The sequence below is a fragment of the Podarcis liolepis genome (assembly GCF_965112155.1).
Source record: "Podarcis liolepis genome assembly, chromosome: 5".
NCBI lineage: Eukaryota > Metazoa > Chordata > Lepidosauria > Squamata > Lacertidae > Podarcis > Podarcis liolepis.
Window position 1 is genome coordinate 88,465,892 of NC_139556.1, and position 26,187 is coordinate 88,492,078.

At 45.3% G+C, this 26,187-nt stretch overlaps 1 protein-coding gene and 1 long non-coding RNA gene across 3 annotated transcripts in view; one reads left to right on the forward strand and one right to left on the reverse strand.

Moving 5' to 3' along the window:
* PLD1 (phospholipase D1) overlaps positions 1 to 26,187 on the reverse strand; it is a 130,186-nt gene that overhangs the window by 95,004 nt on the left and 8,995 nt on the right. The window contains exon 1 of one of the 2 annotated variants that reach the window (XM_083503967.1): positions 18,277 to 18,475. The exons of the other annotated variant lie outside the window; for it this stretch is intronic. The gene's annotated coding sequence lies outside the window, so the exon portion shown is untranslated. Of the gene's footprint in view, positions 1 to 18,276; positions 18,476 to 26,187 lie in introns of those variants that run through there. 2 annotated transcript variants of the gene reach the window in all.
* On the forward strand, positions 8,412 to 11,329 carry LOC310707472. Its single transcript, XR_014526480.1, has 2 exons — positions 8,412 to 9,206; positions 10,563 to 11,329. It is a non-coding gene; the product is annotated as an uncharacterized lncRNA (long non-coding RNA).

Sequence of the window (26,187 nt, forward strand, 5' to 3'; positions counted from 1 at the left end):
AGCAGGGATTTCCAGTCCAACACTCTGCTGGTTACGAGAGCCAGTGTGATGTAGTGGTTAAGAGTGGTAGACTCGTAATCTGGTGAACCAGGTTCGCTTCCCCGCTCCTCCACATGCAGCTGCTGGGTGACCTTGGGCTACTCACACTTCTCTGAAGTCTCCCAGCCCCACTCACCTCACAGAGTGTTTGTTGTGGGGGAGGAAGGGAAAGGAGAATGTTAGCCGCTTTGAGACTCCTTTGGGTAGTGATAAAGCGGGATATCAAATCCAAACTCTTCTTACGAGCCAGTGGCTTTTACGAGGCATTCCACATATAGCATCTAAAATGTCCTTGAATTCTGTTCACTTCCTTATATACACAGTTGTGGGAAGTGTTCATTTATCACCGATATAGAGCACATTTGCAAAGCCAAATTGGACACAGCTGCTTGTTCATCCTATCATCGCTCCTACGATACCTGGGCTGTAAGTGGATCTCTCAGCCGGCCTTGCAGTGCTCTTTGTACATTAAGCAGTGGGAAAGTGCTTAGAAAGGTCGAAAGCACAGTCAAATTTTGAGATCAATAGACTGACAGCAGGAACTCAAGCGCCGAGCACCCACAAAACCGAAACGATTTACTCAGCTCTACAGATTCAAGCTAAGAATACCAGAGGTGAAGGTTATTGTGCGGTTTGCTTGATCCTTTAGATATAAAAACCGAATGTGTTAAGCTGGGGAAAGTCCAGTGGCTGAGAGCTGTTTCCATAAGATAAAACAAACATTCCTCCTAATGCTCACCTCTTGAAAGAAACCAAGGTTGAGAAACTTTTGCTTTCAAAAGTGCTGGGCCTAATGGAATGCTTTGTTTCTGAACTGCTTGGCTGGGGAAACCTGATGTTTCTGGGAAGCTTAGGCAGGATTTTTCAAATGAAAAGGGCAGAAATGGTAGATAAGTTTCTGGGGGAAAGGGCTAGACCTGCTGCAGGAGAGAGTTAGTGGTTTAAAACTTTGATTAATGTTGTGCTTTGTTTTAACCCACCTTGAGATCTTAAGGCTAAGAATGGAATATTAATAATAGTAGTAATAGTAAAAAATACTCTAGGTCTCACATTTCTTCATATGGGGCTTGGGTGAGGCCTCTCAGGCTTGCCCAATGCCATTTATGACACATATCCTTCCCTGACCAGCTGTTTGGTGTGTGTGACTATGCGTGTGCATGAGAGAGGGAGAGGCAGGGAACACCAGGGGCCTCCTACGCCTGAGTTTGTGGGAGGTGGGAAGGATAGAGGCGCATGTATTTTCCCACCCCTCCAGCAGCATCCCAAGGGGTTGGCTACCAATTCCGTGCCCTCTGGATCACCTTTCAAAGGCATCCAAAGGCATTGCTCTTACATTCTCACTTGCTTGTTAGTAATGTCAGTGCCAAGAATGATTGCATGAGAGAGAGAGAGAGAGAGAAACATATGCAAATTAATTACAATAATGACAAACCAATACAATAATGGTGTTTTCCCAACGCAAAGGCACCTTGTTGTAGAATAATTCAAGATACAATTTGCGGCATCAGTGTTAGATAAACCAAAAGTACTATTTCTGGGTAAATAAAATGATACACACTTTAAATTCTTGCTATATTGAGAACAGATCTTGCACAAACACAAATATATATACATATACAGTCATACCTCATGTTACGTTTGCTTCATGTTACTTTTTTCATGTTGCGTCCTGCGCCGACCCGGAAGTACCAGAAAGGGTTACGTCTGGGTTTTGCCGCTCGCACATGTGCAGACGCGCTAAATCACGCTTCACGCATGCACACAAGCACCAAATCGTGCCGCGCACCTGCACAGATACGGCACCTCAGGTTGTGCGCTTTTTATGTTGCTAATGGGCCTCTGGAACAGATCCCGTTTGCAACCAGAGGTACCACTGTACATATATATACACACACAAAACATACACATATATTTTAATCTCCCGTCAAATCCCAGAAAAACTGCCTTACGCTTGAGATAGCACTTGTGATGTTTTTTCCCCAAAATCAGAACCGGTTCTCCGAAAAGAAATAATTATCCCAATCTCTCTCTCTCTCTCTCTTATATCTATAATTGGCCACCATGCCATACCTAATTTTAACAAAAGGGGATACATTTTTTCTCATTTGGCTTTTCAGCTTTAATAGATGCAATTAAGCACTCAAATTCTGTATTTCCCTTAATTATGATATGCGGGGGGGACAGGGGACGTACAATATCTCTTATCTGACCCAGGTGACATAATGCCACCCATTCTATCAGCACTTTTATAGTTAACGAAAGGATATTGTACGGTTGTCAGATGTCAAATAGCGGAGTCTAAACAGATTATGATGATTAGATCATACTAAACGGATACACACACCCTAACAAATTTGGAGAATATATACATGTTTTAAATGGATTTTTTTTTTTTTAAGGGTAAGGGGAAAGATACGCAAATACAGTTTTTACATGGAGGTATACCAGACTGATTAAATACTTACTGAGTTTATATTATAACTTCCCATGGGCACTAGGGAGCTATAGTATTTCTGTTCCATGTGAAGTCTTTTGGGAAGTAACTGCAATTTGCTACTACAGGCCAAAAAACAGGCCAACTAGACACCATGCTTAATCTCTGCTTCTCCTTTAACTAATTACAGGTGGGAAGCGATGAGGTGCCAGAAATCACCATGAACACCTCCCTCTTCTCTTACAATGGCAATGGCGCCCACCTGAGAGAAGTTGGGTTTCGGCTGGAAAAACAACAACCCTGGACGAGCCCAATTCTATCTGCAACGGAAACACAGGAAGAGGGCAGGTTTATTGGGATTACAGTGGTACCTCGGGTTAAGAACTTAATTCTTTCTGGAGGTCCGTTCTTAACCTGAAACTGTTCTTAACCTGAAGTACCACTTTAGCTAACGGGGTCTCCCGCTGCCGCCGCACAATTTCTGTTCTCATCCTGAAGCAAAGTTCTTAACCTGAGGTACTATTTCTGGGTTAGCGGAGTCTAACCTGAAGCGTCTGTAACCTGAAGCGTCTGTAACCCGAGGTACCACTGTACTTTTCTTCACAGTGAGATTCAGGCTCCCTATTGCCAGTAATTAGTTAGGGAAAAACAAGATAGACAGCTGCCTGTTACATATTAAACAAATGCCTAGGTTGGCCCTTTAGATCAGGACATCAGGACATGGAAACAGTCATGTTTTGGCCACAGCTTCCTTGGTAATGGGTGGTTAATAACCCCTAAATACTGGTTCGTGTGAGCAAGTGGTTAGGAGATGGTCTCCTGACACTTCGTAGAATTGCAGAATTGGAAGGTGTTAAGTTGTGGGTGAACATATCAGACGACACAGGGATTCTTCAAACAGCTCTTGTTTATTCACAGGCCAGAACAGAACTGAACTGAAGGGTTCAGCCAGCCTGCTTATATAGAGCTCCACTAGAATGCAACAGTAACCACTTTCTGTAACTATCCAATCCCTGAACGTCACTTTCAATCCCTTATTCGCATATGTGGACCTGAGTGAAAACTATCTACAGTATCCCCCTGCTGGCCCAGAGTGCGAACTTCAGTACATAACAGAAGGGACCCCGAGGGTGAACTAGTCCAACCCCCCCCCCATGCAGGAATCCTGCCCACAGCTGTCCGTGGGTGGGCTTGGACCACCAACTTCCTGATTAACAGCCAGACACACTGACTCTTTGCGCCACCTCCAATAATGTCGGGGACAGATCCACCTTGCGAGAAAGGGCGTTCCACTACTTGAAAACTTCACTGAGTGGATCGGCGCCAGAGGCAAAGCATTCCCTGCATATTGTAGGGCCCAAGATGGTGAATGCATCTCCTGTGAGTTTTGAAGGCGACATCAGGCATAGCTTGGGAAAGCAGGCTTGCCATAGGCATATGGTAAGCCACTGTGAGAGCATGATGCTGGGCCTGATCCTGCGGCGCTTCTCTTAGGCTCCTTAAGGCCTCTCTCTTCTTTGCACACACAGAGTAAGGGGAGGTGCTGTGCAGAAACGGCACCTTGCCTTTGGAATATGCAAGCGCAGAAAATGAGGCCACATGAACCCCATCCGTTTAAAGCCAGGCATAGGCAAACTCGGCTCTCCAGATGTTTTCAGACTACATTTTCTGTCATCGCTGACCACTGGTCCTGTTAGTTAGGGATGATGGGAGTTGTAGGCCAAAAACATCTGGAAAGCCGAGTTTGCCTATGCCTGGTTTAAAGCACTATGTTGCCATTTTAACACTCATGGCTTCCCCCCAAAGAATCCTGGGAGCTGTAGTTTGTTAAGGGCTCTATTCCCCTTCCCAGAGCTACAATACCCAGAATTCCCAGGGAAGAGGGATGGATTGTTAAACTACTCTAGTTTAGCTCTGGGAGGGGAATAAGGTAAAGGTAAAGGGACCCCTGACCATTACCGTATTTTTCGCCCTATAAGACGCACTTTTTCCCCTCCAAAAATGAAGGGGAAATGTGGGTGCGTCCTATGGGGCGAATGCAGGCTTTCGCTGAAGCCTGGAGAGCGAGAGCGGTAGGTGCGCACCGACCCCTCTCGCTCTCTAGGCTTCGCGGATCTCTCCCCAAGCAGCGGGAACGCTCCCGCTGCTTGGGGAGAGTTGCCGGCATCCCGAAGCCTGCGCGCGCTGATCTCAGCGCATCCAGGCTTCGCGGATCTCTCCCCAAGCAGCGGGAACGTTCCCGCTGCTTGGGGAGAGTTGCCGGCATCCCGAAGCCTGCGCGCGCTGATCTCAGCGCGTCCAGGCTTCGCGGATCTCTCCCCAAGCAGCGGGAACGTTCCCGCTGCTTGGGGAGAGTTGCCGGCATCCCGAAGCCTGCGCGCGCTGATCTCAGCGCGTCCAGGCTTCGCGGATCTCTCCTCAAGCAGCGGGAGCCACCACTGGGCTCCCACGGCTTGCAGAGAGCTGCCCATTTGGGGGCTGGGGTCGGGGGAAGCTCGGGCTGCCCCAGCCCCGCGCCTGGGGGGGAAATAATTTTTTTCCCCTTTATTTCCCCCCAAAAAAACTAGGTGCGTCTTATGGGACAGTGCGTCCTATAGGGCGAAAAATACGGTAGGTCCAGTCGTGACCGACTCTGGGGTTGCAGCACACATCTCGCTTTACTGGCTGAGGGAGCCGGCGTACAGCTTCCGGGTCATGTGGCCAGCATGACTAAGCCACTTCTGGCGAACCAGAGCAGTGCACGGAAACGCTGTTTACCTTCCCGCCAGAGCGGTACCTATTTATCTAATTGCACTTTGAGGTGCTTTCGAACTGCTAGGTTGGCAGGAGCAGGGACCAAGCAACAGGAGCTCATCCCGTCGCAGGGATTCGAACCGCTGACCTTCTGATCGGCAAGCCCAAGAGGCTCTGTGGTTTAACCCACAGCGCCACCCGCGTCCCACTTGGGAGGGAAATAGGGGTCTCCTAATAATTCTCAGCACCCTTAACAAATTATGGCTCCCACAATTCTTTGGGGGAAAGCCACAGGTGTTTAAAGCATTAGCGGTGCTTTTAAAGTATGGTGCAAATGTGGTCGAGCTGTGAGTGAGCTGACGGCTAAAGCCAGATTGGCAGCCTTGCACATTCTCTCCTGCCATTCCTTTCCACTTAAAGTCCACTTGTATGGTTTGTAAACGAAGCAGATTTAATCTGCTTCCATGACCAAAAGGGAACCAAACCCAACTAGTGCTGTTACTCCTGGAACTTGTCGCCACTCTAGGAAGCAAGGAGCACACTGCAGGAGTTAAACTCGGATGTCCCCATCTACAAAATGTTGAGGTCCTCTGTTCCCACACATACGCCACCAAACATAAACACTCTCGCACGCCTGGGAGTCCGCAGAACATTCTTCTCCCCTCTTCCGTCTGTTTAGACAGATGGTTTCTCTGTGATTAGAGCACCTCCGAAACGCAGGCAGAGAGTGGGTGAGTTGTCTGACAAATGAAGAGCAGGGTCTGGGATTTGATTATATAATTTTTCACTTATGTTGTTTCATCTGCTTTTAATTGAGAGAAAACACCCACAACATTCTGGGGCCCGGGGAGGGGACTAGGCATCGGTGGGTTTGGGAAAGTGTCAAAACCAGAAGCAATCAGAACAATAAGCATGAGTTTCTTACTTATATAACTTAAGTTGTGTGGGCAGCGAGCGCCGCAGATATGCACCCTCCCCGTACCTCGAGGAGAACTGGCGCATGCAGCTTTGGCCAGCATGCATGCATGCTCCCTGCTTTGCCGGCCTCAGCAATTCAGCCAGCGACAAAGTTGTGTATGTGGGTGTTATGTACTGAGTTGAATAGGATCCAAAATGCAGCAGTCTGATTGGTCCTAGAACAATAGGATCCAGAATGCAGCAGTCTGATTGGTCCTAGAACAATAGGATCCAGAATTCAGCAGTCTGATTGGTCCACAGGAGCCACCCAATCCAGCTCCAGGTGGAAGTGAATCCGCAACCTGATTGGCCTGCAGGAGAATCCTGGAATTAGCCAATCACGTGGGGGCCCATTGTGTAAAGAATGTATATAAAGCAGACATTCTGGGGGAACTTCCATTCCTCCTCACCACTATGAGCTGAATAAAGAGCATGAAATCCACTCTCGACTCCGACTATATTTCAGTGTGTGTACATGTCTTTCTCTTCCCACTCATTGCAGGAGAAGGGACACAAAACTACTGGGGAAATAAGGCAGAGAAGCCAGCACTTGGCAAGCTTTGCCGCCTAAGCCTCCTGTATCAAAGAGTGCATTGTTGCTGTGTCAATGCAATCGTTTCACAAAATCAAAGCCAAACTATGCAGGCATTCACTATGCAGGGTTTTCAAACGATGCTCTGGGGAAGCACTGTAGCTCGGCGGTGCACAGGAACCTCTAGGAACATAGGAAACAGCCTTAACACAGAGTCCGGCCATTGGTCCATCTGGCTGGGGGATGTCTAAGCGGCTCTCCCAAGTTTTTAGATAGGAACGTTCCCAATGCTACTTGGAGGTGCTGGGGATTGAAGCTGGGACTGTCTGTCTGCACACAAACTTCTGCCACACAGCCCTTCCCATAGTGAGCTACTTCCTGTGGAGAGTGCATGCAAAGGTGCCACACACACCCCAGGTCTTGTTTATGGCCCCCAGTTGGATGAACATGTGTGACTTGGTAGGAGAATGTGGAAGGAAAGTTATTGTCTGTCAGTTCCATTTATTGCATACAGCCAAAGGCCTACACTAGTACGCGGGTGGTTTAAACCACAGAGCCTAGAGCTTGCCAATCAGAAGGTCAGCAGTTCGAATCCCCATGACGGGGTGAGCTCCCATTGCTCAGTCCCAGCTCCTGCCAACCTAGCAGTTTGAAAGCACGTCAAAGTGCAAGTAGATAAATAGGTACCTCTCCGGCGGGAAGGTAAACGGCATTTCTGTGCGCTGCTCTGGTTTCGCCAGAAGCAGCTTCGTCATGCTGGCCACATGACCTGGAAAAACTGTCTGCGGACAAACGCCATCTCCCTCGGCCTGTAAAGCGAGATGAGCACCACAACCCCAGAGTCGTTCACGACTGGACTTAACTGTCAGGAGTCCTTTACCTCCTCTTCCTCCGCCTGTGGCTTAATAGTCAATCACTCTTCCCAGAGACTCTGGGAATTGTACCTTTGTGAGGGTACCACGAGTCTCCTGGCAACTCTTTGCACCCTAAACCAACTTCAATCCCCAGGATTATTTGAGGGAAGTCATGACTGTTTATATATTTATAGCAGTATCATACCACTTTAGTGAAGACAGGGTCTGAGTCCAGCAAAAAATGAGGTAGAAGTTGCTGGGCAAGCTTCATAACAGACTCAGCTTGGGGGGTCTAGCGGCACCATCCATCATTCTGACATCCTATTTCTACACACATTGACTTTAGGCCCATTTTGTTTGACAGAATTTACTTATTATTATGTATGCCCGGGGTAGCAGTCTGGCAGACACAACGGGACATGACATGAGAGCTGCAATGAAAATGGAACATCTGTTGGGCACTATGATTGATCGCCGCCGCAAGGTGGAATACCGAGCAAAGGCACGGCTGTTTTTGCCTCAGCGGGCAACCTCCAAACTGGCCCCAGAGGCTCCGCTCATGTGAAATTCAACCTTTGCTGAACCCCTGCAGCCAGTGCTTACAACAGGTCCTTCCCCCCCCCCAGCAGAATAGCCCCCATCCCTTTCAGGGGAATCGCTTGAGGGGGGCGGGACAAAAGTGGGTGGAGCAAGGAATGTGAACCTTGCTTTTGTACATTAGACTAAGCCAAAGGCTTCTACACATTTATTCCCCACTGCCTCCCTCCCTCCAGAACGTAAGATTAGCCCGCAGGATCAGGCCAATGGCCCACCTAGCTGTCAGGTGTCAGAGGATCCAACCCCCCACAGTACATTGCCAGGAACTGGTAAGACAAGGAAAGTTCTTACCAGTGCTTTTTATTCAATATTCACAGAGAGAGGCTTAGACAGGCAGCCACTTGGGAGTCAAGTGAGTCTCCACCCGCTCCCTCTCTCCCATTATGCGTCATCAGTACGGGTGCTGAGATTGCCTCTGAGCTCTCTGCTCTCCTACTTTCAATGCCCGCCAGGTTTTTTGGGGGGAGGCGTCTGGAATGCTTTCTAAAGACACTCTGTCCTTCAGCTGTCCCCCCTCTGGTGCTTCTTCTTCTTCCTCCTCCTCTCCCATTATTTCCCAGCTTTCCCCCTCATCTTCCTCTGAGCTTTGATCTCCCTCAAACCCCTGTTGTAATTCTGAACTGCCTCCTTCTTCTCTATCTGCCCAGGCCAGCAAGACGTATTGCGGATGTGGCATTCGTACGGAGCTCCCAGTTGTTTCACGGACTATTGACCCATACACCACTAATCCGCTGCCACCAACCAGGTCCTCCCTGGTAAAATCACTTCAGTCTCAGTCAGGTTTTCAAATTAAAAAAGAAGAGCGTAGTTTATTTCAGACACAAACAAACTTTAACGGCATTCCAAACGTTGTTACTCTTTACTTTCTTAGTCTTATTTTCCTCTCTCTATCTCTTCTACCTTCCCTCACTCAAAAGCACTAACTGTCTCTATTTCCAACTGCCTGCCAACTGCTTTTCCAACTGCCTTTCCCAACCAACCAACCAACCAACCCACTAAAACCAACCAACTACCCACCAACAACTAACTCAAACCTCGGGCTAAGCCCTTTTATAAACAGGTAGGCTCCGCCTCCGGCTTTCCTATTGGTCTACATTTTTAACCCTTTCTCTCTCCCCTGTACAGACATTTTCTAAATGAATGGGCAAACGCCACAGCTGCATTCCAAAGACACATTTTAACCAGGCAAAAAGCACTCTGTGAGGGCTCTATCCTGAAGTTCACACTGAGTACGCTACCGTATGCATGTAACACCAAAGCTGGCCTGTCTTCAAGGTCTACTGTGCCTTACACTTATAGGCAGGCCTGAGGACTCATGACTCAACTCTATTTCATAACTGTAATTATTCCAAGATAGCATCTTTCATTTTTGGTAATGATGACTGGACTTCCAAAGAAGAGCAGCTTTCCAAAGTACTTTACTCCTCTCCCCTCCCAGCCGCCGCTCCTGGATTTGGGATTGAAGTTCAGGTGTGGAACTCTGGCGGGAAGAAATGCAGTGAAATAACCTCTCCCTCTTCCCCAATCATAATAAATTATATTTTATATTTAAGCTAGTGATACTCATGGGAACAACACACAGCAATGAAATCAACTGTCTCCATGCCTGAATTGTGTTAAATTAGTTCTAAAAAGAGGAGAGGATTGGGCCCGTTAGACTGTAAAGCTCCTGGGAATAGAAAAATGTCTTCAAGAAAAAATGAAAGGAGGAAAGAAAAATTTGAAGAAGGAACAGGTTGAATTCTAGAGCCTAATTAACCATGGGCTTATGATGTACGACAGGAATATCCCCATTTACAGATGTCTGAAGGTCTCAGTGGGAATTTTATAAACTTGCCTATGAATACTCAAGTACCAAATACTATATAAATTCAAAACATGTAATTTGGAATGGAGTGTTTAGAGATGGGTGAGAAATTCAATTCGGCTCATGAACCTATATCATTTGTACCTCCTGAGACAATAATAAATTTCCAGAGTAGTTTTTACAGTTCTATCAAAAATTACTGATTTGGTTATACTATTAGAAATACACAGACGGATAATTATGAAATTATTGTGAGGTTTAATAAGTTGACTGTTTATATTTGGACAGTCAACTTTCCTGCTGTACTTTATTGGAAGGAGAAAAATAATCATTTCCTTAATAACAATCTAGACAATTTATTTAACTCAAACAATAATATTATAGCATATGTATCCATGTTTGTTAACTGATGTGGTTCAACAATTAAAAAAAAAAAAAACTTAGACTGAGTTTTAGCGCACATGAAAAACTCAAAACAAATCCTTATTTCCTTAAACAGAAAACTATCTTTAGAAAGATTTTTCCTCCAAAAGCATTTTATTTTAAAAATTCAATTTATTTTTTATTTTTTTAAATCGTTGATTTTTATCCACCCTGCTTAAAGTACAGGGCGCTTACTGGAGCCCCCCAGGAAGGGAATATCATAGCCTTAAGTCCTGGTGCAAACGTCTTGCTACAAAAAAGGCAGAAAAATTCATTCACACATTGCGCTCCTGCCTCCTACTGCAAGGTGATCCCCACTTTCAACTCTGAGATATGGATCAGCTTGGGCTTTGAATTCTGATCCACCTGTGGCCAGCTGTAGCTCATTCCCAATTCTTGGCCACATATTTTTGTTTCTACACTGGGCGACACAAGTGAGATCATTTTCTTTCTTTTCCACCCACATATAAAGAGGAACAAATAACCATTAAACTCGGATTTTGCTCGAAGAGATACACATAAATACTGTACACAAAGAGTTACAATCCAGTTTTGCAAGCAGTGGTAAAACGGGGAGCTTGAAAGACGCCAACTTCCTTCCCAGGTGAAGGCATCATTTCAGCAAAAGTTAACACTTTCTGCCCACCCACCCCAACTCGTCAGCAAATATGTATATAAAAGAATATCGTCACTAGCTAGTGTTGACAACCGATAGTAAAAGAAGGTGGTTCAAGCTCCTGATGGTATCTCAGGATTGTCAAGTGGCTTTCTCAGAATGACACCAGACATCTGTTCTCTGTTCAAAGTCAGTCACCTTCAGCCCAGTAGAGCAGAATCCATTATCTTCTTCTTCTGCTGCTGCAGGAACTGGTCCCTCCAAATATTAAGACACTGCTTTCCCAGAAATTAAACCTCAGGATTCAGCAAGCTCTGAGCTTAGCTGCAGACTCTCACAGATTGCCTGGTCTCGATTATTTACATCTTTCTCTGTGTATGTCTCTGCAAATCCTGTTGGTTGGTTGTAGCCATCTTTCTTTTTCTCGTGTTTGTTGTTCTATAAACTGTTGTTGGATCTGATCAGCCTGGACTTGGGCTTTGTATGCACTATACAGTGGTACCTCAGGTTAAGTACTTAATTCGTTTTGGAGGTCTGTTCTTAACCTGAAGCACCACTTTAGCTAATGGGGCCTCCCACTGCTGCTGCGCTGCCGCCGCCCAATTTCTGTTCTCATCCTGAAGCAAAATTCTGAAGCTGAAGCACTATTTCTGGGTTAGCAGAGTCTGTAACCTGAAGCGTCTGTAACCTGAAGCGTATGTAACCCGAGGTACCACTGTACCTTTAAAGCACATTTGAAGCACATTCATTCCCTCAAAGGAGTCTGGTTGCTGTTGTTTACCCCTCAGAGAGCTGCAATTCCAAGCAACCCCTAACAAACTAACATGCCAAATCGTTTTGGGGCTGTGCTGTGAATGTGCTTTAAAGGTGTTGTATGCATGCGAACAGACAGAAATGCTGCAACTTGAATGCCTGCTTTTCAGGGTCCTTGTGTGAGCAACAGTCTCTTTCTTCAAACAGGGCAATTTTCTAGACTCCCTACTGACCAAACGTTTAAGAGAATTTTAAGAAGTTCTAAGAAAGAGACACTCACATGCAAGCAGAACTACAGAGGAATATGGGACAAAAGGAAGAACTCATCCAACCCCTAGTAAAAGGTAAAAAGGAAAAGGACCCCTGGATGGTTAAGTCCAGTCAAAGGCGACTATGGTGTTGCGGCGCTCATCTCGCTTTCAGGCCGAGGGAGCTGGCATTTGTCCACAGCTTTCCAGGTCATGTGGCCAGCATGACTAAACCGCTTCTGGCACAATGGAACACCATCACTGAAGCCAGAGCGCACAGAAATGCTGTTTACCTTCCCACCACAGCAGTACCTATTTATCTGCTTGCACTGGTGTGCTTTCAAACTGCTAGGTTGGCAGGAGCTGGGACAGAGCAACAGGAGTTCACCCCTTCGCAGGGATTCGAACCACCGACCTTCTGATTGGCAAGCCCAAGAGGCTCAGTAGTTTAGACCACAGTGCCACCCGCGTCCTCTATCCATTTCCTCCATGCAATACATAACTATATAAACGTCTATCATGTCACCTGTCAAATACTGCAACTGTTCCTCATGGGGTGCCAGGAACTAGGGTTGGCTGTCAAGCATACACCCAGTGGCAAATCCTGTCACATACAGGACAGTAGTAAGAGGAGGAAACCCTGCTGGGTCACTCACTAGTGAAGGACATTCACAAACCCTTGAACCCACCCAGCACAGAAGCCAAAGGGACACTGTGCTATATAGCATTTTGCAAGGACAGGTTCTTTTGCATCAGCAGCTACACCTATTCTGGGGGTTTTTAGGATAAGCTACGGTTTGTTAACTTTAGTTTACAACTGCTCATCATGTTATATGGCTTCAAGTGATCCTGGGGGAAAGAGTCAAAATAGATTAGCTTCACTGAAATCCAGTTCAATAACTATATTCAATGAGTAAGACAGATGAGACAGAAAGAATGCAGATGTTCTAAGCTTAAAGTGGAGGCTCAAAACATATTCCAAATTGAAATGTGCTAGCACAACACAATGTTTTAACCGTAACATTATATCTGTCTGTCTATCTATCTATCTATCTAAGTAACCACCAGCTCAGTGCATGGCTGGGCAATGTTTTGTGATTCTTCACCTGTGCATTCATCACACCGTAACAACATTAATGGATTTATATTGCAATTTTTTTTTATTTTAATGTTTTTGTAAGCTACCCTGGGAACTTGTTGAAGGAGACTATAAATCCCTAGAATCAATAAATAAATGCCGCTGCTCTCAAGGGGACAAATTCAAGTTTCATGCATTTATTTCACAACATATTTTCTTAATTCAAGGGTCTGCAAAGCCAACATTCCCTCAGAACCATCGAGTTTGAAACACGCCTCTTCATACGCAAACTCTCAAGCTGAGCAAAAGAAGTACCAGTAAGCACTGTTGTTGTTGTTGTTGTTGTTGCAAATGGTGCAGTCTATTTGCAGAGGTGTTTTTGCAGAGGTCTTCCGCTGTTTTTGGACTGCAACTCCCATCATCCCTAGCTAGCAGGACCTGTAAGATTGTTTTGTTTTCCGGCTCCAGAGGATAGGAGGTACAGACCAATGGCTTCAAGTTACAAGAAAGGAGAGACCCTACCTGCCTGCGGACTGTCTCGCCAGGGTGGTGCATGCTCTGGTTATCTCCCGCTTGGACTACTGCAATGCGCTCTACGTGGGGCTACCTTTGAAGGTGACCCGGAAACTACAACTAATCCAGAATGCGGCAGCTAGACTGGTGACTGGGGGCGGCTCCCAGTACATTTCTGAGCACAATTCAAAGTGTTAGTGCTGACCTTTAAAGCTGTAAACGGCCTTGGCCCAGTATACCTGAAGGGGCGTCTCCACCCCCATCATTCTGCCCGGATGCTGAGGTCCAGCGCTGAGGGCCTTCTGGCGGTTCCCTCGCTGCAAGAAGCAAAGCTACAGGGAAACAGGCAGAGGGCCTTCTCGGTAGTGGCACCCGCCCTGTGGAACACCCTCCCATCAGATGTCGAGGAAATAAACAACTACCTGACATTCAGAAGACATCTGAAGGCAGCCCTGTTCACTGAAGTTCTTAATATTGTGACATTTTAATTTATTTTTAATCTTTGTTGGAAGCTGCCCAGAGTGGCTGGGGAAACCCAGCCAGATGGGTGGGGTACAAATAATAAATTATTATTATTATTATGACCAAACATCAGAAAAAACTTTCTGACGCTAAGAGCTATTCAACAATGGAATGGACTCCCACACAAGGTGACGGGCTCTCCTTCCTTGGAGGTTTTTAAGTAGAGGCTGGATGGCCATCTGTCATGGATGCTTTAGTCTGAGATTCCTGCACTGGAGTAGAAGACCTTCAAGGTCCCTTCCAACTCTATGATTCTATGAAATATGTAATATTTACATGAAGAGTGGTGGACCAAAACACCTTACTTGAGAACAAATTCTAACATCAGACAGGAGAAAGACCCATTAGAAACAGATTGCACTAGTAGGACTACAAGAAGTTCTGTCAGGAGGACTTTGTGAAATATTGAAAAGAATTATTAGTTAAGGACAATTAAAAGTAATAGAGAAATTAAGAAATGCAGAACAAGTGATAAAGAACAGAAAATCTTCAGAGGTTGTTGACGGAAGTCTAAAATATTGTCTAAGATAAGAAGTTATATTAAATGATTGTTGGAATTGACTTGTTAAAAAATTATATATATATATATATATATATATATATATATATATATATATATATATATGAAAGACCCATTAGAAATATGTCTTTGCAACTGCTCTCATGTCTAGAGCTCCTCGGCTTTATGCAAAACCTGGACTGGTGCTACCCTAGACCCTAGTGAGCAGGAACACTTTAAAAAACAACAACAACAGACTGGAATCCATTAACAGCACAATTCCCACCTTGGAGAGCAAAAATTACATGTGTAGTAGGTAACAAGGCCATTTCGGCTTATTGGCTGGGGGTTTGGAACTCAGTGGTAAAACAGGTACCGTATTTTTCGCTCTATAACACGCACCCGACCATAACACGCACGTAGTTTTTAGAGGAGGAAAATCCGTAGGCATGCCACCGTAGGCATTCCCTCCATAACACGCACAGACATTTCCCCTTACTTTTTAGGAGGAAAAAAGTGAGTGTTATGGTGCAAAAAATACGGTAACTGGCAAACAGAAGGGTCCAAGTTCACACCTGGGAAGCTCCTCTTCAGAAATTTCCTGCCAAGCAAGCCTGAAGGCAGTCTTAGTGACCTAAAACTCCCCTAGGTTACCTTGGCAGACTTGGGCTGTTCCCTGGTTATCTAGAGAAATTCCAGGTTCACTCCACTCCAGCAATAAACAAGAGATAAAAGTGAGGCTGACACTTAGACTCCTTTTTTCTTCTTCAAAAGTTCTATTAAAGGAATGGCATGCAAGTAATTTAATAAGCGCATTGCTCCCTGTGCAACTTGGGAGGCACCAGAGGAGACAAAAATGCTTAAGGGATTATTTTCTGAGAATTTCTTTTTTAAAAATAAAAATAGAATCCCTGTTATCTTAGATAACTCTCTGCAGAGTCAATTAACTCTGGCTCAATTCCCACATGTTTGATGCTCAGAGAGTGGAACTCCTGCAGGGATCCCATGAGAAAACAGTTTGCATCTATTTTTTTCCCTGATAAAGAGCTAATAAAAGCTAAAAACACATTGGGTTCCCCCCTCTTTTATTGCTTCAAATGCTCATGTTTGTAATCACTGAAAGGTAAAGGTAAAGGGACCCCTGACCATTAGGTCCAGTCGTGACCAACTCTGGGGTTGCGGCGCTCATCTCGCTTTATTGGCTGAGGGAGCCGGCATACAGCTTACGGGTCATGTGGCCAGCATGACTAAGCCGCTTCTGGCGAACCAGAGCAGCACACAGAAACGCCGTTTACCTTCCCGCTGGAGCAGTACCTATTTATCTACTTGCACTTGACGTGCTTTCGAACTGCTTGGTTGGCAGGAGCAGGGACCGAGCAACGGGAGCTCACCCCGTCGCGGGGATTCGAACCACCGACCTTCTGATCGGCAAGTCCTAGGCTCTGTGGCTTAACCCACAGCACCACCCGCGTCCCTTGTAATCACTACATCCCCACTAATAGGATGTCACCCTTTTGCACCAACTGCCCCTGATTACATGCACTTGAAGTGTTTATGCTAGAACTGGCCATTCACGGAACTCTTCCTGAGGTAAATGTGCTGGCTAGGAAGCTATGACTCTGCTCACTTTCCAAATAATTACAAAACTAATCCCAATATATTTTTTGTATAAGCATGTGTGTGTGCACATTCTCTCTCTCTGTCTCTCGTCTGTCTCTGTCCCTCTCTCTCTCTCTCTCTCTCTCTCTCTCTCTCACACACACACACACACACACACCAGTTTTACACAGGAGTCAGTCCCAGGCCTTGCTCCCAAGAATTGTACTAATGAACCAGGTCTGCTGGCAAGTCAGATGCATGGACAGACAGCAACTTGCAGAAAAGAATCCTTAGCGTGTCCATAGCAGGTTTGAAAACACACCTACGTATCTCATAGTGTCAACACCTGGGAGACTTTTAGGGAAGACACCATTTCATGACGCCTACATCTCTGTGGTGGAAGAAACCCGAGGCCGTTTAAGCCAGGTCACTAGCACCACAGACCTGAATCACCCAGGTAATCCTAAATGGCCAACCCCATGCCATTGCCTGTTTATATAGATCTAAGATCTAGCATAGTCCCTCAGCCTTGACAGTTTCATCTGCATCAATAGCCAGTCTTTATACCAACAAGATGCAAGGGGTAGTTTCTATGGTCCTTCTCCATGTTCGCCTCTTTTACCCTGTTATCAGCCATGAGGTAGGTGAGGCTGAAGTCTTCAAGGTGACTGAATGTGTTTCATGGCTGGGTGAGCATCTGAACCCAGGTCTCTAACTACTAGAGTGTCCTGCAGAGACCACCCTATCAGGAGGTCCATTCTGCGCAGTGTCGGAATCATGCTTTCAGTCTGGCAGCATGTGTCCTGTGGAACTCCCTCTCAACGCACATCCCTATGGTCTTTTTGGCACCTGTTAAAGACATTCCTGTCAAGAGCCCATCAGTATCTTCTTCCCAGTTGGCATCTGTCTTTGAATTGATTTTATGTATGCACTGCTGTCGTTTTAATATATTGTCTTTACACATGCAATCCTTTTAGATGCAGCTGTTTTGCATAAGTTGATATTGATCTCTTTATACATACCTATTATTTTAAATTGCTTTGGGATGCCTCAAGGGAAGAGATTTGTAAACAACAACAACATTGGCTCTCACCAAGAAGGCCACTAGGCCCTCTCTCGATGGTGCCAGATTGTTCTCCTTCCAGGCCTTTGGACCTTCTGCTCCATGCACTTAAGGACATAAGAAAAGGCCTGCAGGATCAGACCAAAGTCTTATCTGGTCCAGTATCCTGTTCTCACAGTGGCCAACCAATTTGCCTAAGAGGATCCTGCAAGCAGGGGACCAGGATTCCCAAGAGGTAGGACATAGCCATATAACTTCTCCATCCATTCTGGGCTTGAGCTTGCTAGCACTTGGACCTGAGGAATCAACACAAGTTTGCACATTTTCTTCTTCACAGGAGCAAGTTGTGGTTACAACAAAATGACTGCTGGTTAAACCAATAAGAACGACCATCAGACATTGTACTGTGGCTGCCCACTCTAGTGACGAGAAGGAGAGAAAGAGAAGGACTGGCTCTCTTTGCCTGGCAAAGGTCTTTGAGGGTTTATCAGAAAAGTTTATTTCATTAAGAGCTATCCATCTTTGCCCATTTGCCGTCTGAAATCTACAGAGGTTTCAGATCTATACATTCGGGCACTACATAGCTTCTAATAAGCCCATTACATAATCTTTTAAGAGGCCAGCCCCTTGCAAAGGAGTTGTTCCAAACTTCTGGGGTGCTCAGTGCATTGGGGGCAATCAAAAGCAAAGCGAAACCCGGCAAAAAAAGTCATTTTAAATCGTACGTGCTGAAACTGAAGGCGACAGATAGCCTTCCAGAAGAAATTTCCATTTTTAATCCTTTAACAGCCAGATCCCTGCCATCGTTTACATTGAAAGCAACCCCTCCTGTTCTGCAAAAATTAAAAAATACCCAATATAAAGTCATCCTTCTCCCCTTGTTAGCAGGCAGGAAGCTGACGCTTCGACTGCCTAGGGCTGTCGCCAGCTCCATGACAGCTTGGCAACAAGTTGAGAGAATCAACACGGACAGTTGACATATACGCGTAGAAGTTTGAAGTTTACTAACCTTGTGCCCCGAGGGAGGAAAGCGACCCATTGTCCTTCTGGTGTGTTTTTTTCTCCTTTTAAAAAAGAATAGCCAAGTACTCTCCTTCAGTGTTAAGTTAAATGACCATGCCAGTGTTCAGGAAAAGGCAACTGAGCTCCCAGGGTCTCTTCAGAAACTGGGAAACGGCTTCTAGCTAAGTGCTTCTTTAGCTCAAGAGATCTTGAGCTTGTTCCACAGAGGCAGTTTAAGGGAAAATCCAGCCCACGAGATCCTTCAGCCTATGAAGTCGAGCTGATCAAAGGGAAGCCACTCCCCTTTGAGCCAATTCGAATGGGAGGGAGGCAGAGAGGGAAAGCCACAGTCTGAATGAGCTTATTAAGCCCTCTGTGTTTTGCCACTAGACACTCTCTCTCAAAACCCAGGGGAGCATTATTATTTTTTAAAACGGTGCAGGTAGATGAACTTCATTGGAGATATATTCATCAGCAATTGTTACCCACATCTCTTCAAGGTATTTGTGACCCACAAAGCGCAAGATTCTGCAGCTTGTTTACAATGCAAATGAACTGTATTGTGCATCCCTTTGAAGACAGCTGCAGGGAATATGTTATTCATTCCACTGCATTTTAACCCTCTTTAAAGTCAAGCAGTTCGCAGTGAAAAAGGCTGCAATTTTCAATGCTTGTTCAGTGTCGGTTCCTACAGATCACATGCCGCTGTTGTAAAACCAGGTGTGTCTATCGTAGCCATTTAAACAGTCGGTGTTTATTACCCCAATTGCAAATGCAAAGAGGTGGGAGAAACCTAGAAAAGGACTTGATGCAATTTTTCATTACGGTGGCTGCTCAACTCTTCCCTCGACAAAGCAACAGAGTCACAATCTGGGTACAGAATTCATATCATTCTTAACACAACCATGTATATTACAGTGATCATTATTAATGTGCTAGGAGTTCTTATTTAGGCTGCAACCCTCAGCACATGTATAGCAAATCCCATTCACTGCAAATTCACCCAAAACAAAGTGTGCATAGGATTGGAGCCTTTCCAGAAAGCAACTTTCACTGAGATCTAGCAGACTTCAATAGCGATGCTTGAGCTTTGCTTCCTCTCTCAACAGCTACTTCCATGACAGGTACAAAACCCACAGTCCATGACACCCAGACCGCTACGAAAGTCTGAAATAAGATGTTTTAATTCTAATAGCTGAAATGTCTGCATTAACAGGTTGAAAGGCTTTTTACTGCTGTTCTTACTGTCCTGTTATCTTTCTGGGTTTCCCTGTTCTTTTCCTTCTATTAAGCAAGAACACTTACAGTGTCTTAGGGAGCAATCTTAACACACAAGTAGGGGGACGTGGGTGGCGCTGTGGGTTAAACCACAGAGCCTAGGGCTTGCCAATCAGAAGGTCGACAATTTGAATCTCTGCAACGGGGTGAGCTCCCATTGCTCTGTCCCTGCTCCTGCCAACCTAGCAGTTCGAAAGCACGTCAAAGTGCAAGTAGATAAATAGGTACCACTCCAGCGGGAAGGTAAACGGCGTTTCTGTGCGCTGCTCTGGTTCACCAGAAGCGGCTTAGTCATGCTGGCCACATGACCAGGAAGCTGTACGCCGGCTCCCTCAGCCAATAAATCAAGATGAGCGCCGCAACCCCAGAGTCGTTCATGACTGGACCTAATGGTCAGGGGTCCCTTTACCTTTACCTTTAGCTAGTGTAGGAAAAACCATCATAAATTAAGCCTGCATAAAGTGCACAAGATCCAAACTCTGTTCAGCAGTGGGGATAAAGTTGTCTGAGCTAGCCAAAGTCTGGCAGAGGGAAAACAAGCAGTTAAAATAATAAATAAATATATATATTACTTATTCCCCGCCCACCTGGTCGGGCCTCCCCAGGGTGTCTTCCAACAAGTTGTTTTAAATATTAAATATTGCTTTAGAGTTGCAAACCACATGGAAGCCATTCTGGCACACAGGCAGTATGTAAAATTAATAAAGAACCACCACAATAAATTTAGAAACTGTGGGGGGCATGACTCCTAATCCCTCCCCTCATTTCAGACCACAAGTATGCCCTCTCAAAAAACGATACAGCCATATTTCTTGCCTACTCATTGTTACTGCAAAGGCTGGGGGGGGGGGAGGGAGATCCAGCACCCTCCAGGTGTCATTGGACTCCAACTTCTGTCAACCCTAGTTGTCATGATTGACAGTCTGAGATAGGGATGAGGAAGAACTTTGGTTTGGCTTGCATTTAAAGGCAAACATGTATCATTCGGTTTTGAAACAATACAAGTACTGAAACGCAGTCGCCCTTTGAAATTCGCATTTCTCCTAATCCCGCAACGCACTTCTGCAGCGAAGCAATGTATACAAAAATGTTGTGGCAAAGTGTGCATAAGAACAAACAGGTTTGGTGAAAATAACATACAGAAATGCACTAAAGCAGGGCCAAAAAAAAATGTATTAGACAAAATTACATGCAAAAATGTGTAATAATTCACACTTAAAGAGACAGATGAATTTATTTGTGGGTTTTTCTTGTAGGCAGGGATGAGCAAAACTGGTTTCTCTCAGTTTCTTTTTTCAACCTTCGGTGCAGTTTTACACATTTCCACATCAGTTTGTGAATTTATTCTTTTAAGTCCTTGTGAAAATTCACCAACATTTCATTGCAAATTTCTTCTAATGTAAACATTTTGGGTGCAGTGTGCATATCTTTGCAAGGAATTTACCCTAATGTAGTGCATTTTTGTACATTACCATCACTGATTCAAATATGTATCCGTCTTGGATTTGAATTGGTTTTATGTAAGTTTTGTTGTTGTTTCAAACTTTTTTTGTATCTATAATTGCTTCTTAAAATTTGTTTTGTACATTCTTTAAACATGTTATCACATTGCAAATCGCTTCGGGTTGCCTGATGGGAAACTATTGATAAATGAAATCTATAATAATAACAGCTTTTAAGCATACTCTACCTAGTGCATGTGTTTTTGTACACAATACTTGGTTGGAGAATTGCAATGGAAAATTTGGGACTGTATTTTGACTCCATTGTTCCAGGAGTTAATGAGACAGATTCACCTTTAAATGCAAACTGAATAGAAATTCTCCCCCCTACACTTCTGATTGTAGTCAGAAGCTCTTTGTGCATGAAAGACTTTTGGAGCAGTGGCATAACATCACTGGAATCAAAATACCTGTCTGTATCTCCACAACCCTGATTTAATTCAGATTTACCCTTTCCTGGGGGGAAAGCCAGTATGCAAAAGAACCTGGTTGCCAAAAACCATTTACATTATCTCAGAAGACTTATTTGCAAATAAAATACCGTTTAGATGCATCCTCAATCTCAGCTCTGCGTTCTTGTATTTTCCCCAACATTTTTTGTGTGTGTTTTTTTTTTGTTGTTTAGTCGTGTCCGGCTCTTTATGACCCCATGGACCAGAGCACGCCAGGCACTCCTGTCTTCCACTCCCTCCCGCAGTTTGGTCAGACTCATGCTGATAGCTTTGAGAACCCTGTCCAACCATCTCGTCCTCTGTCGTCCCCTTCTCCTTGTGCCCTCAATCTTTCCCAACATCAGTGTCTTTTCCAGGGAGTCTTCTCTTCTCATGTTACTGCTACGGTAACAGATTGAGGTTGAATCCTGATAAGACAGAAGTACTCTTTTTGGGGGACAGGGGGCAGGAGGGTGTGGAGGACTCCCTGGTCTTGAATGGAGTAACTGCACCCCTGAAGGAACAGGGGCGCAGCCTGGGAGTCATTTTGGACTCACAGCTGTCCATGGAGGCGCACGTCAATTCTGTGTCCAGGGCAGCTGTCTACCAACTCCATCTGGTACGTAGGCTGAGACCCTACCTGCCCGCAGACTGTCTCACCAGAGTGGTGCATGCTCTAGTTATCTCCCGCTTGGACTACTGCAATGCACTCTACATGGGGCTACCTTTGAAGGTGACTACAACTAATCCAGAATGCAGCAGCTAGACTGGTGACTGGGAGAGGCCGCCGAGACCATATAATACCGGTCCTGAAAGACCTACATTGGCTCCCAGTACGTTTCTGAGCACAGTTCAAAGTGTTGGTGTTGACATTTAAAGCCCTAAACGGCCTCGGCCCAGTACACCTGAAGGAGCGTCTCCACCCCCATCGTTCAGCCCACACACTGAGGTCCAGCTCCGAGGGCATTCTAGTGGTTCCCTCCCTGTGATAAGTGAGGTTACATGGAACCAGGCAGAGGGCCTTCTTGGCGGTGGTGCCCGCCCTGTGGAACGCCCTCCCATCAGATGTCAAGGAAATAAACAACTATCTGACTTTTAGAAGACATCTGAAGGCAGCCCTGTTTAGGGAATGATTTACTCATTTTCTGTGGGAGGGCCTTTCTCATTTCATTTTGAATTTATATTGTTATATATACATCTGCCACAACATATTGGGACAGAATAGTGCCACTCTTAGGGCTAGAGACATTTAAAAAAAAGAGAAAAAAGCAATGAAAGGTGAGAACCTGGGGCAGCTAATGGTGAAAACTGGCACTGGTTGGCATGGCTAGAAACTAGAAATATAGCAGCCCCACCTTTAAACATACTTGCCTGGCAAAGCTAATAAGGAAGAGTCTGGGACTGAACCAGAAACAGAGGAATGCTCAGTTCATAAGGATAATAGACCTGAAGCTGCCATCTTTAAACACAATTAAATGGAACCACATCCTCTTGAACTTTGCAATCCCCAAACCATAAACCTAAGTACGCTTAATTAAACCAAAAGCATATTTATTCTTTCCCCATTTACCACTTCCATCATTTCCACCTCCCTTCCTCCATTGTCTCCTCTGTGTTTTAATTTTATATTGCAAATTCCTCTTGCACTTTGCAAAGCAATTTGGCCATTCACGACACGGCAATTCAACGAACATCGAAGTGGAGCTTCCAAGCAAACAAATATTACATATTGCGTCAGACATGTCATTTCCCGGTTACTCCGGAAAACTCATCGCTTTGATTGTGATGGAACAAGGCCCTTAACAAAGTGCCTTAAGGACTGCCTGATTCTTTATGCTCCATCTCAACCACTGAGGTCTTTTGACAGGACACTTCTGGTAATCCCAGGTATGACTGGCCTTTCCCTGGGGCAGCCCCTGCCCTGTGGAACTCCTTGCCAATAGGGCTTCGGCAGGAGCCATCCCTGCTCATTTTTAAGGGAGCAATCCTTTGCACAAGAAGCTGGATGTTAAGCCAGTGTAGAGCCTACACCAGATTCAAACCCCGTTCAGCAGCTGGACAGCTGCAGCTGCTGCTCTTCCTAAGCCTGGCCTGGCAGAGGGAAAACAAGCCTTTAAAATGGCGCTCCATCCTGAATGGGCTTAGGATCTGGTCTAAGTCTCCCCACTCTGCTCCTGCCCCCACTAACACCCCTTTCCCCAGTTTAGCAAATTGAGCCGATATATAAAATAAAAAAGGTAAAGGACTCCTGGATGGTTAAGTCCAGTCAAAGGCAACTACGGAGTTGCGGCGCTCATCTCGCACTCAGGCCGAGGGAGCTGGTGTTTGTCCACAGACAACTTTCTGGGTCATGTGGCCAGCATGACTAAGCCGCTTCTGGCGCAACGGAACACCGTGATGGAAGCCAGAGCGCACGGAAACGCTGTTTACCTTCCCGCCTATTTATCTACTTGCACTGGTATGCTTTCAGCTGCTAGGTTGGAAGAAGCTGGGACAGAGCCACGGGAGCTCACCCCATCACACAGATCCAACACTTTTACCTTTGAGCCAGTGTATCTTTGGCTGAGCTGGGGCTGGGGACTTAATGCCGGCTGAGCCAGATACCTACATACTAAGCTGCCCATCCCAGCCAATCTTGCCCCCTAAATCTCTCCTGAAAACTGTATTATTACTCATACAGGACTTTCAAAACTGAGATTCTTGGCCAACCAGCTCTTACAGATACAGCTGGTGCTTTTATTGCGCTAGGTGTGTTTCTTAGCCTGTGTACCTCCTTATGCTGTTTTATGTCGAAGTGTGGTTTGTTGGAATTTAAGTGGTGCTGTGGGTTAAACCACAGAGCCTAGGACTTGCTGATCAGAAGGTTGGCAGTTCGAATCCCCGCGACGGGGTGAGCTCTCGTTGCTCAGACCCTGCTCCTGCCAACCTAGCAGTTCAAAAGCACGTCAAAGTGCAAGTAGATAAATAGGTACTGCTCCATTGGGAAGGTAAACAGCGTTTTTGTGTGCTGCTCTGGTTCACCAGAAGTGGCTTAGTCATGCTGGCCACATGACCCGGAAGCTGTACGCCGGCTCCCTCGGCCAATAAAGCGAGATGAGTGCCACAACCCCAGAGTCGTTCATGACTGGACCTAATGGTCAGGAGTCCCTTTACCTTTACCTTTACCTTTACCTTCTTATGCTATTTTATGTTGAAGTGCGGTTTGTTGGAATTTAAGTAGATAATAAATAAATAAAACTTCCAAATAGGTATGCTGGGGATCACAAGCTGCAACTAGACAAAAAGTTCTCCAGGCTAAACATGCCCAGCTCCCTTAGCCGTTCCTCATAAGGCATCGTTTCCAGGCCTTTGACCATTTTAGTTGCCCTCCTCTGGACACGTTCCAGTTTGTCAGTGTCCTCTCAGGAGACTGAGAGGAGATATGATAGCCATCTTCAAATATCTCAAGGGCTGTCAAGCGGAGGATGAAGCAAGTTTGTTTCCTCCTGGTCCAGAGGGTAGAACTCGAACCAATAGATTCAGTTATACAAGAAAGGAAGAACTTTTTAATGGTAAGAGCAGTTCGGCTGTGGAACGGACTCCCTAGGGAAGTGGTGGTCTCTCCTTCCGTGGAGGTTTTTTAGCAGAGGTTGGGTGGCTACCTGTCATGGATGCTTTAGCTGAGATTCCTGCATTGCAGAGGGTTGGACTAGATGGCCTTTGGGTCCCTTCCAACTCTAAGAATCTATGATTCTACTATATGAGTGATTGAACCTGCAACCACCTGCATTCAATACACAGATTCTGTCACTGACTTATGGCCCTGAGATAAAGAGTCTTTTAAAATAAAAAAACCTCCCCTATTGGCACATATTCAGTTCAAATCTCCCTTCCCTGTGGCTTTTCACTAAACAGGCATTGGGAGATTGAATATCTGGTTTGCTGCTAAAATTCTCCTGTTAAGAGTGAACTCAAACACTTCTGCAGAACCCAAAGCAACATGTGCCTCAGGCTGTCCTCCTCTCCTCAGCATCAAGCTTGATCCAGACAAGCTCTCCTTCTGCTAAAGGCCTAACATAAATGCATCACATAAACTTGAGAGGGAAACTGCCTCTGTAAACAAGGATGGCATTCTTTTCTTGCTAACACAAAATCACTAGGTTGCCACCTAGTGGAAGCATCCTTGCGCATAATTCACAGTAGAACAAAACATAAAACTCCAGCCAGCAATAACACATAGGAAAAAGAAGATCAGGGAGAACATTGCCATACTGAAAGGGAAGAGAAGATCAAGTTAAAGACAATCCTTTCTTTCTTTTTCTTTCTTTCTTTTTGGCCGTAGTGACTAGCTTGCTGGACTAAAGAGATGGAATCCCAGGTCCAAATTTCTACAGAGTGATAAAGCTCACCATCTGGTCTTGGGAAAGTCCTAAATTCTCAGCGTAATCTTTTCACAGAGCTGTTGTGTGATTTACAATGCAGGCTTGATATCCTTGTTGGAATTTCAGGTGCAAACGGAATAAGAAGTTTGTGGCCCCGTGGAAAAATATGGGGACAAGATGTATCGTGGCCAAATAATGGTTGTGGACTGATTCATCAAATAGACAGGACCTGATAAAGCACAAGTTGATGTATTGACTTAACACAGGTTGAGATCTGCAGACTGCAGGAGCGTATCTTTAAAGATAAGGTGATCGATGGGAATGCCATACGTAATCTAAATACCTG